Here is a 9756-nt window from a genome sequence, read left to right as displayed (position 1 = left end):
CTGTCCGCAGCCTGTCCTCCTCTGCAGCCTGTCCTGTCCCTGCCTGCACTGCCCCCAGAGAACCAGCCTGGCTGAGCCAGGGCAGAGCGAGGAGAAGACTTTGTGCTTAATTCAGCAATGTTCACTCCTGAGCCTCCTCTGCTCTGGGGAAAAGGCTTGGCAGAAGCCTCCAGCAGGCTGGATGCGATGACCTGAGCCAGGTCTCTTTAGACTTTATTTATTGTGCCTTGGCCAAACCTTAGAGCGAGTCCAAGATCCTTCATGTCCTCATGGGCTTTTCCATGGCCCTCAGCGCTGCTGTTTCTGAACACCCAAGCAAGAGAAAGTCAAAATGAGGTTATGATCTGGCAACTTTGGGGATGGCATTTCCTAACTCATGTGTGCTTGACTTTATAACCCCAAAGCCCTTGCAGCATAGAGGGATTTTCCCTGTTCTCTGCCTAGAGCTAAAGTGGGCTCATATTGATAAATCTCCATAAAAACAGGGAACCAAGTTTGCAGAAGTCCTCTTGGGGCCTGCTTTTATAGTACATATGTTACTTACAAGAAGACACTGTTGACTGAACAAAAAGTTTTACCAAGTATATGATTATCTTGGGTACGTAATTAATATGACTGGAAATTTGCTGCACAGTGATGAACAGTTATAGTTCCCATACTACAAATATTTTTAAATTAATTTTTGTATTTTATCCATGAGCAGGATACTATGGTAAAAAACTAAGCAATTAATTCTAAATTTGTGTGAATTCAAATGTGAATGAACCAAAGATTGGCATATCATAACCATAGTATATTTTATTTCTTCCCTGTAGGAAGGTTAGAAATCACTGGCATACATTTAGATTTGCTATTGTAAAGGGTTTTTTTATTAGAGTTTTGGAGGGGTTTTATTATTATTTATATTTCTGGATAAAGATTTCAGTGGAGATCTGTTACTGTTTGTGCTACTCTGGAGACAATCAGAGTTCTAAGAAACCAATCAACTATTTAGAAATTAGCAGCTCTACTTCTTCATCTCAAAACTACGGCTGTCTACAAAGCAGTGGTGTATTATTAATTAAAATTTGATGATGTTTAAAAACATCACTAATTGCCAGAGAAACTTAATTCCTCCTCAGCAAAACTGATTCTGTGAGAGGAGAAAAGATGAAGAACTTGGAGGCAGACATTCTCCCAACAAAACATGCTTTTGACAACTCACTAACAAGATTTCTTCTCTATTAAAAGAAGAAAAAAAAGAACAAGGCAGGGAGGAGGGAAGAGGGAAAGAGGCACAGGGGCTGTGTAAATAAACTAACATTGGGTTCAGTGGTGAGATTGCATCAGTGTAGGCCAGCAGCTGCCTCCTGAGCTCACCCAGAAACATGGCACAGGGTGCTGCTCTCACCTTCCTCCCTCCAGGCAGGAACACCACGCTCTGTGCAGTCACTGCTGCCTTGCTGCTCCTTGTACACTAAAAGATCCCCTTTGGCTGTGCTCATCTGGAAGTTTGCTGGGCTCCTAAATTCCAAACTCTCCTCATGTGTTATATTTTAGATGAGTCTGTAGGATGTCACCACTGTGGGAGTGAGGGCACTGTCCTTACAGCTCAGCTCCTGGAAAGGGAGCGTGACTTAATACTGCTGCAGAGCTGACTGATCAAAAGGAAACCCTGACAAGCCTCACTGGGGATGTAAAAAAGAAAAATCCTTGCAAGTCTGTCTTTAGGTAGTTTAGAAATGTATGTTCCAGAGGAGAGGCAATGAAATGGAAGTTTAATTCTGTGTTTATTTGCATACTGCAAAGGTTCGTAATAAGCATTGATCAGCTCTCCTGGAAAAAATAAAAAGCATAAAATGTAAAACAGTCTTTCTAGAGGAATATGCTTTCACAAAACATCTTGAATTAAGCTCAAGATGAAAAATAGTCTTCAAAATGCTGCAGTAAGACTTATGGAAATGGCACAGGGAGAAGCTTTTTGTGCTGCAAAAGAGGAAAGTCTTGCATGGCTCTTACTTTAGCCTAAATTAATTTATTAAATTTTTTTCTATGGTTATATTATTATTTAAATTATACTTTTCATTTTTAAGATATGTCCTATCACTGAATCTCAGAGTATTTGCCTGCATTAATGAAGTTTCAAGACAGCCTTAAAACTGATATTTTCTCTTTCAGCAGGGATCCCCTGTTGCTGTGTTTGTGCATGTTATAGCATAACAGAGCCCTAATTTTTGGGCACCAAAAGAGCAGTACTGTACTACAAATCTTTGTCATCAATAGCATCCATAACAATGCTTTGTAAATCACTCTGAGATAAATATTTTAGATTACCATTTTGGCACAGAAGAAAGTGAATTACCTTCATCTCAGACAAAGAGAGACGTAAAACTTACACCAGACTTTTATCATGTAAAATTTGATGCTGATGGAGAGATTAGTAGGAGATGTGTTGATGTGGCAGAAAGCTGGGAAATCCCAGAAGACAGATGCTTAAATACCCTTAATCCCTAGACCTGGGAAGCTTCATCAGCCATGTGAAGCTTCTACCAATCTGAAATGCAGGTGGTGTAAATCATGGCTCTGACACTGCCTGTCACCAAAGACTGGAGCAGTTCATAGTTCTCATGAAGGTCAGAGTTCCCACTTCCTTTATCTTCTGTTTCATCCTGTTGTTTTGTAGTTAACCCCTATCATTTTTGTTTTGAGACTATTATTCTTCCAAAAACCTGTGTATTTTATAGCATGCTGATAAAATATTTATAGAAAAATTTAATTTTTAGTCATACTAAGGTCTTCATTCTTTATGTTCCTGTGGAAAAAAAATAGCAAGAAATCAGGTGGGAAAAAAAATTCAGTTGTTAGTCCTGAAATGTCTCTCCTCTTCCTGCATGAGTCTTCTTTTTATGACCATTCATAACTTCATCTGCTGTCACCATGTTCTATTTTCTATCTTCCTGGTACAGTTCAAACAGTCATCTAAACAGCTCATTTTATCACTGCTTCTCTTCCCTTAGCCAGTACAATAAATTTACAATTCATTTTTGACATATACTGATATATGCTGGTGTCCCATTTTTTTCCATAATTGTCAGTCAAAGGGATATTAAAATCACTAAAGAAATACTCCCTAACTCAACTGAGAGGTTCTTGGGAATGCCCTGAGAGTGACCAGAATGAGTGACCTCTTCTAGTTTTTCAGCTGTGTGAGCATGGAGTTGTCCTCCAGTGATTTCAGATTAACCATTTACATGTGAAAAATTAAATTACGTTACTTGTACAAACTACTCTGATGTTCAGAGCAGAACTCAGTTGAGGGATAAACAAGGTATGAGATGCTCCTGTGAAGGAGAAAAGAAATGTCTCTGCTGAGCTGCTCCTTTGACAGACTTGGCAGTTGCTGTAATTCCCATAAATAAGTATTTTCTACCTGAGATCTCATTCAGAATATGTGCCTATCTGATCTTACATGAGCTACTGTGTTAAAAGCTTCACTCAATTATGAAATCTTTAAGTATAAAAGTAATTTCTTGAATGATCTTCTCACTTTGTTGCTTGAGGCCAAGATGTACATAAACTTAGAACATGTGTTTTGGCTATTCTGATAAAATTAAAAAATTGTGTGTCTCTTCAAAAGAGACTTTTCCCTTAATGTTAGTAGTGTGCAATAGAATTAGGAGAATAACATTAATACATATTTTGGAAATATTAGAAATGATGGAGTCTGGCACTCTTGAGTTTAATTTGTATTAAAAACACAATGAGTTATTTTAATCTCTGTGAAGATTGTTATTTATTAGCCAAATGTTAAATAAATATCAAAGTTATTAAAGCTCTCTTTCTAAAATTGCTGTTCCTAAAAAATCAACACTTGAGAAATATCAAACTGTGAGACTCTGTATTTCAGCTCACCTGAAGTCATGATTTCTTGCATAATTTTAGAGTGGATATCACAAAGTGCCTAGAATAAAGAAATTTTGAGTTTGTGGTCTTTTCTAAAGCTCTCAAGGTGACTGGTGATGGTATCTGGGATGAAGGCTCTGCTGTGCTGCCTTGCCTTGCCTGTTCAGTGAAGGGAAAGTTGCTGAGGGTCATTCTCTGGCCCGCATCCATGGCCTTGAAAACGAGAGGCAGTGGCAGCTCTGCAGTTTGAACACACTAGAGGTGCAAAGAAAATTAAATATGTCAGCAAGGAGGGCATCATTATCTTGCAGGGGAGTCATTATCAGAAGGAAAGCGATGATTTTTGGGAAATGACAGCCCAGAAGAAACCCTCGGTTTATCTTACCCCCAGTGCTATGAGCATTCTTGATCAATGGCTGTGTGTTTCCCTAATACCGCACATGAGCACACTGATGCATGTTCACAGCTTGTTCTCTTGTAAAGCTAACAGACAATATGTGGCATTAAATGAACCTTCCTTGTTCCTTACTCTAATTTTGCTTAGGAAACAACCAAGCAATTAAATGTAATAGTTTGGGTGATTTTTTATAGGCTGCATCCAATGCAAGATATCTATTATTACAATAAAAAAATATCTACTGTAAGAAAAGCTGACATGAAAAAAAAAAATTGAAATAATGTCACCTGAAATGTGTGAGTTACTTGTAAGGCCTTACAGTCTGAGATTGTCCATTTCTATAATCAAACTTCTTTATAGTCCAGTGTGCAGAGCACACCACCATGGATTTTTACCCCTTGTGCTTGAAACCAACCAACTTGCACACTAAAATAGTCACATTAGCAGTTCTATTAAGCTAGCTTGAGTGGCTTAGCATAACATTGAACTGTTTTAATGTGAGCTTTTGTGAAATGAATGTATTTTTAATGTCAAAAAAAGTAGAGATGATAATTATGAACAAACAAATATTTGACAATGTAAGGTAAAAAGAGAAATACTGAAAAAGTAAAATTGGAAAACTATTTTTTTAATTCATGAAGGTAACAAGCTCATCTAATTTCAAACAGCTGAGATGCTTACAGAAGAGTAACCTTCTAATTTGGGCACCTGTACTAGAAATAATGTAATAAATGAACCTTAATATCATTGATAATGCAACTTTGAGCAGCATGGCTCAGAAATTATCAGACTTATTTTCAATTAGATGTAATATGGAAAATATCATGAAAGAAGAAGGAAGATGCAATTAGGCAGCCTGGGATGCTTTGTTCATCTGTCATATTTTCAAACAGAAATATTATAGAATTACTTGCTTTTGTCTAGTATGTGCTTTGAAGTCTATTATTTTGAGGGAGAAAATAATTCTTCTGGGTGGAGATAAGCTTTAGAGAGCTGTCCAAGCCAGCGTGGACAGGAGGCATACACTGTTGGACAGGAGGCATACACTGATTGAACCCTTTTGGGAGCTGTCTTTGCTTCACAGAGCCTGTGTATGGGTCACGGATCCCACCTCAGCCATCAAGGTCAGCCTCCAGACAGGTGTCAGAAACACAGGAATATTCATTCTATGCCTGCATCACTCATCCTAGAAGCCCTAAAGGGGTAATCTAGGGGTAATCTCCTTTACTGCTTCCCCCTAGAATGCTGTGCCCACACCCCCACGTGGCTGATGTGGGCACACCCTGAGTTTTATTTTCAACAGGCAGCCCTAGCACACACAGGAAACAGATTTCCCTGGTGCCTCCTCTGAAGCAAACACATGCTGAGTTGAATGAAAAAGATTTAAAGATATAAAGGTCAACATGAGGAGCGTGGTGGAGCTTTGGAGGGCTGGAATCCTCCCAGGGGCTGAAGCTGAGGACTCTTCTCTCCTCTGTCTTAAAAATCAGAAGTAAAATATAAATGAGCTCTTTGGATATTTGTGCACTGTAGTCCTGATTCTTGCATGATGGAGTTACAGTGTTGTAACACTGGGAGCTGGGATGATCTGAGGATGTTTGGGTTTCTCCAGAGTCAGAAATAATTGTCAAGTTCCAATGGATTCCAAAGCAATGCTCAGAGTCCTGTAGTTGTAGAGAGACAAACATTGAGAATAAGCAATACACGATTTTATTAAGTAGTGCCTCTCTTGAGAACTAACTTAATTCCAGATGCATTTGATCTTGCCACCAAAATCTTCAAAGACAGTTGACCTTTTTTGACTTCTTAAAAAGGAGAAGAGCCTCTGGATTCAGTTGGGCAGATAAGCTGATGACATTTTAAAAGAATTCTGTATTTCAAAACCTAGAGTGTTTAAAAAAAAAAAAAAGTCCAAAGATCTAATACCAGCAACCTTTTTTTGCTAAAAATATAAGCGTCCTGCAAAAGAACTTTTCAAAGAACACTTCCTCTTAGTGCTTTCAGAGCAAGACTGGACTAATGAGGTGTGGACAGTAGGGGGCCAATGTTTTTGAATGGATGACCCTTACATAAACACTGTAAAGTTTGGATATATACTGGTAGGTTCTCACAAGTCACCCAAACAAATATGGCCCAGTTCTGCAGTCTCTAATCCACTGGAACCAATAGCAATTTCTCAAAAGCAAGGTTAGAACATAAAATATTTCCAATACAAATCCAAGTCTTTCCTGGCTCGAAAGGGTTCAATTCCAGTATTCCAAGATAAAAAACCTGAATTTGTCCAGTGGAGTGGTTGTGCAATGAAATTCAAGGTATTCAAGGAATGAAAAAGGTTGTCAGATTCTGGCTGGTACTCGATGGTACAAGGTTACTGAAGCCATGGGTATCTCATAGGAAATGCTGAGATCATCTGTTGAGACCATTCTGCTATTAACGTAAAAAAAAAAAAAAAAAAAAAAAAAAAAGCCAACAAAAAATAATGCCTTATTGACATTTCATTTTCAAGATAAAAAATAGGGACAGACAGTGTGTGGGTGTTTGCATGTATGAGAGACTGATCTTTCAGATGCTCTGAAGTTCATATAATTTCCACAAAAATGTCACTCAGTGGCATTCTGTCACTCTGCTGGAACTTAAGACAGCAGAAGGCCATTCACACAGTAATTACAGTCTGCTGACTGCTGGCTGCCCAAGTCATTGGTAAGTTGTAAGCCCAGTGATTGTGTGACTGAAACATGGGTCAGCATGTGGGAATTAACAACCCATGTTTTTCCCATTTATATCCAGGGCCAACAGAGTGTTATGTTCTGAAGTCAGAAATAAACCGCAATTGTAATGCATGAAAATATCACACTGTGACAGTTCTGCTGTTGTTTGGTATAGTTGTGTAAGTCCTACAGACAGTATTTTTTTTTTTTTACTATTTAGGAAATCCTCTTCTATTAATACACTAAACAGAAAAATGAGAGACACATTATTTATACAATGGTTTTAGAGTAATTTGTAAGGAAACTTTCAAAATGAAGCTTATAAGCTGTCACTACCTCCTGCAAAGAAGAGTTGCTCTGTATTTATGTCCTCAGAAATGAGAATAGACTTTGACACAGGGAATCTGTGTCATTGAAGTGCTGAGAAATTGTCAGAATATTTTTGCTGATTTAGGCCCCTTGAAAAATGGTTTTATGTCCATCTGCAAAGCATTATGAATAAAATATTAGAGCTCAAAATTTTAATGTTTTCTAACTCTCTTTTAAACTGAAAAATCCTCTCTAAATTCTCTTGACTTTCCTGTGTGTGGGTATAATACACAGATCTCCCAAAGGATCCTGTTCTTTTGTGTGTGTGTATATTATGCTACTTTCAGTGATGCACAGGATCCCAAGCACCACTTTCAGCTGGCTCACTCTGATAATCAGAAGCAGCACAGCATTACAATCTGCACCTCTTTTACAGAAATTATCTTTTTCCCATGTTCTCTTTTTTCTCCTTGCATAGATTGCTCTTGTAGCATTCCCTACCCTCAGTGGAATTTTCATGAGACTAAGCTGAATTTTTATCTTAGCTGTGCAAGTGATTTTACTGGGTATCCTCCTGATTTCTATTTCTGGACTAACAGAGCTGTAAGCTACTTAGATAACTGTTGGAAAACTAAGGATACAGGTCTTCTGTGCTGGATAGGGCTGAAAGTGACATTTCCTCTTTCATAGCATCCAGTCTGTCATCTCACTGTGAAAGTTTCAGGTATTTTCCTACAGCAAGGATGAAAGAAAAATAAACATGATGGGAAAGGGAATGGTGGTGAAAGAAAGGAAATGGGAAATCAGATAACTTATATTACTCAAAATACACTTAATTTAAAAATTAAAAATCCTTATGTTTTTTATTGAACCCGAAAAAAATCACTGTATTTAATAGAACATTTTGCAGATTGAGCAAAGATACTTTTAGTTTTGGTTAACACCGACTTTTGTAGAGAAAAATAATTTTATTCATTGTAATACTCCAAATGCTTAGAAATCAATATCCAGTGATTCAGTTACTTCCTGTCCATCTGGAACCAAGCAGATATACAACTGCTGAATTTTTATGACTAAAGAAAAATAGATTTGACAGTCTTCAGGAATATAAACTTGTATATACAAATATCTAGAGAGTATAAAATGGCATCTGATATTCGTAGTGCACTTTGCTGTGTGAAGTGAGTATTAAAATGTTGCTTTTGATAATCTAATCCAAGGAATTATGAAAAGAAAAACCCAGAATGTGAACCAACATAAATAAGGCAACTGGCTGTGAATTCAGGGATTAAACTCACTAGTCTCATCTAAGACATTTACCCTTCCTGAGTGTTCCTTTGAATTTAAATGTCACTGATATCTAGGCAACTTTCTTATTTCAAATAAATGGACAAGGGATCTTGAGATCTATAATGCAAAAATGCAGTCAGAATTACAGTTATTCATGTACATTTTTCTGTGTGGCTTCTCTGCATGTTCATGGGTAGTAAATCCAGCTCTTGGCAGAAACAGCTTTACCTGCTCTCTTCTCAGCTAATCTCTTGATGCTTTTTTATTTCCTCCTCCTACCAAATCTTTGCTTTAAATATTATCCTACATGCAGATGAAGAACGTAGATAACTGTATTATAAGGGGCACATATAAGGTAGGATGCATCAGGAGAAGGGTGTAAGTGGGCTTTTGTTCAAAGCTAAAAAATGTCAGTGTGCTTTTCGCTGTAGACCTGCTAATTTTAAGATTTTTAAGATTTTAAGATATTGTTGACATATTGTCAGCCTGATTTTTGAATTTGGTTGAAAATACATCAGAAGAACTCGCTACATATAGTGGATCCTGACTTGCAGTTAGTCTGGAATGATTTAATTTTGTTACAGACTTAGAGATGAGATCAGTATAGATAAAGATCTTTATCTGTTGATCATCCTGTATTTCTGCTGCTCCTTTTGGTATCTTGTAACCAGAACCCTACAGCTGTGGTCAAAGGTGCTGGTCAACATCAGGCCAAAGTGTTACATCACAGGAAGCTGATAATCAAAATATTAGGTAGCTGTACATGTGCACATGACACATCTGTTCCTAGCAAACTATGGAAGAATTTTCTTTTCCAGATCCTGGAGCTATGTGAAAAATGTTAAATTAAATGCTATAGGCCCTACACCTCCCTTTTGCATGGAAGTGATTTTGTTCTCAAAGTTGTGCAGTTTGGTATTTCAGCTCTCTGTTTATCTCCAAAATTAATAGCAGGTGAATTTGTTCCCTTGGTGGCAGATGGTTAGCTATCATAATTTCTTTTTCTATTATAATTAGTTGCTTCTCACAAAATTTGCTTTTTCCTAGTCTCAATCTATTTGTTCTTTTAATATTAGCATGGAGATCTTATAATATTGTTCTGTCCTGCAAAGTGTTTTGTTTTCCTTTGCTACATACCAGGATACATCCATTTATAGAAAGAGAAAATTG

Source organism: Vidua macroura, chromosome 14 (assembly GCF_024509145.1).
Source record: "Vidua macroura isolate BioBank_ID:100142 chromosome 14, ASM2450914v1, whole genome shotgun sequence".
In the NCBI taxonomy this organism is placed as follows: domain Eukaryota; kingdom Metazoa; phylum Chordata; class Aves; order Passeriformes; family Viduidae; genus Vidua; species Vidua macroura.
This window is presented reverse-complemented; position numbering follows the sequence as displayed.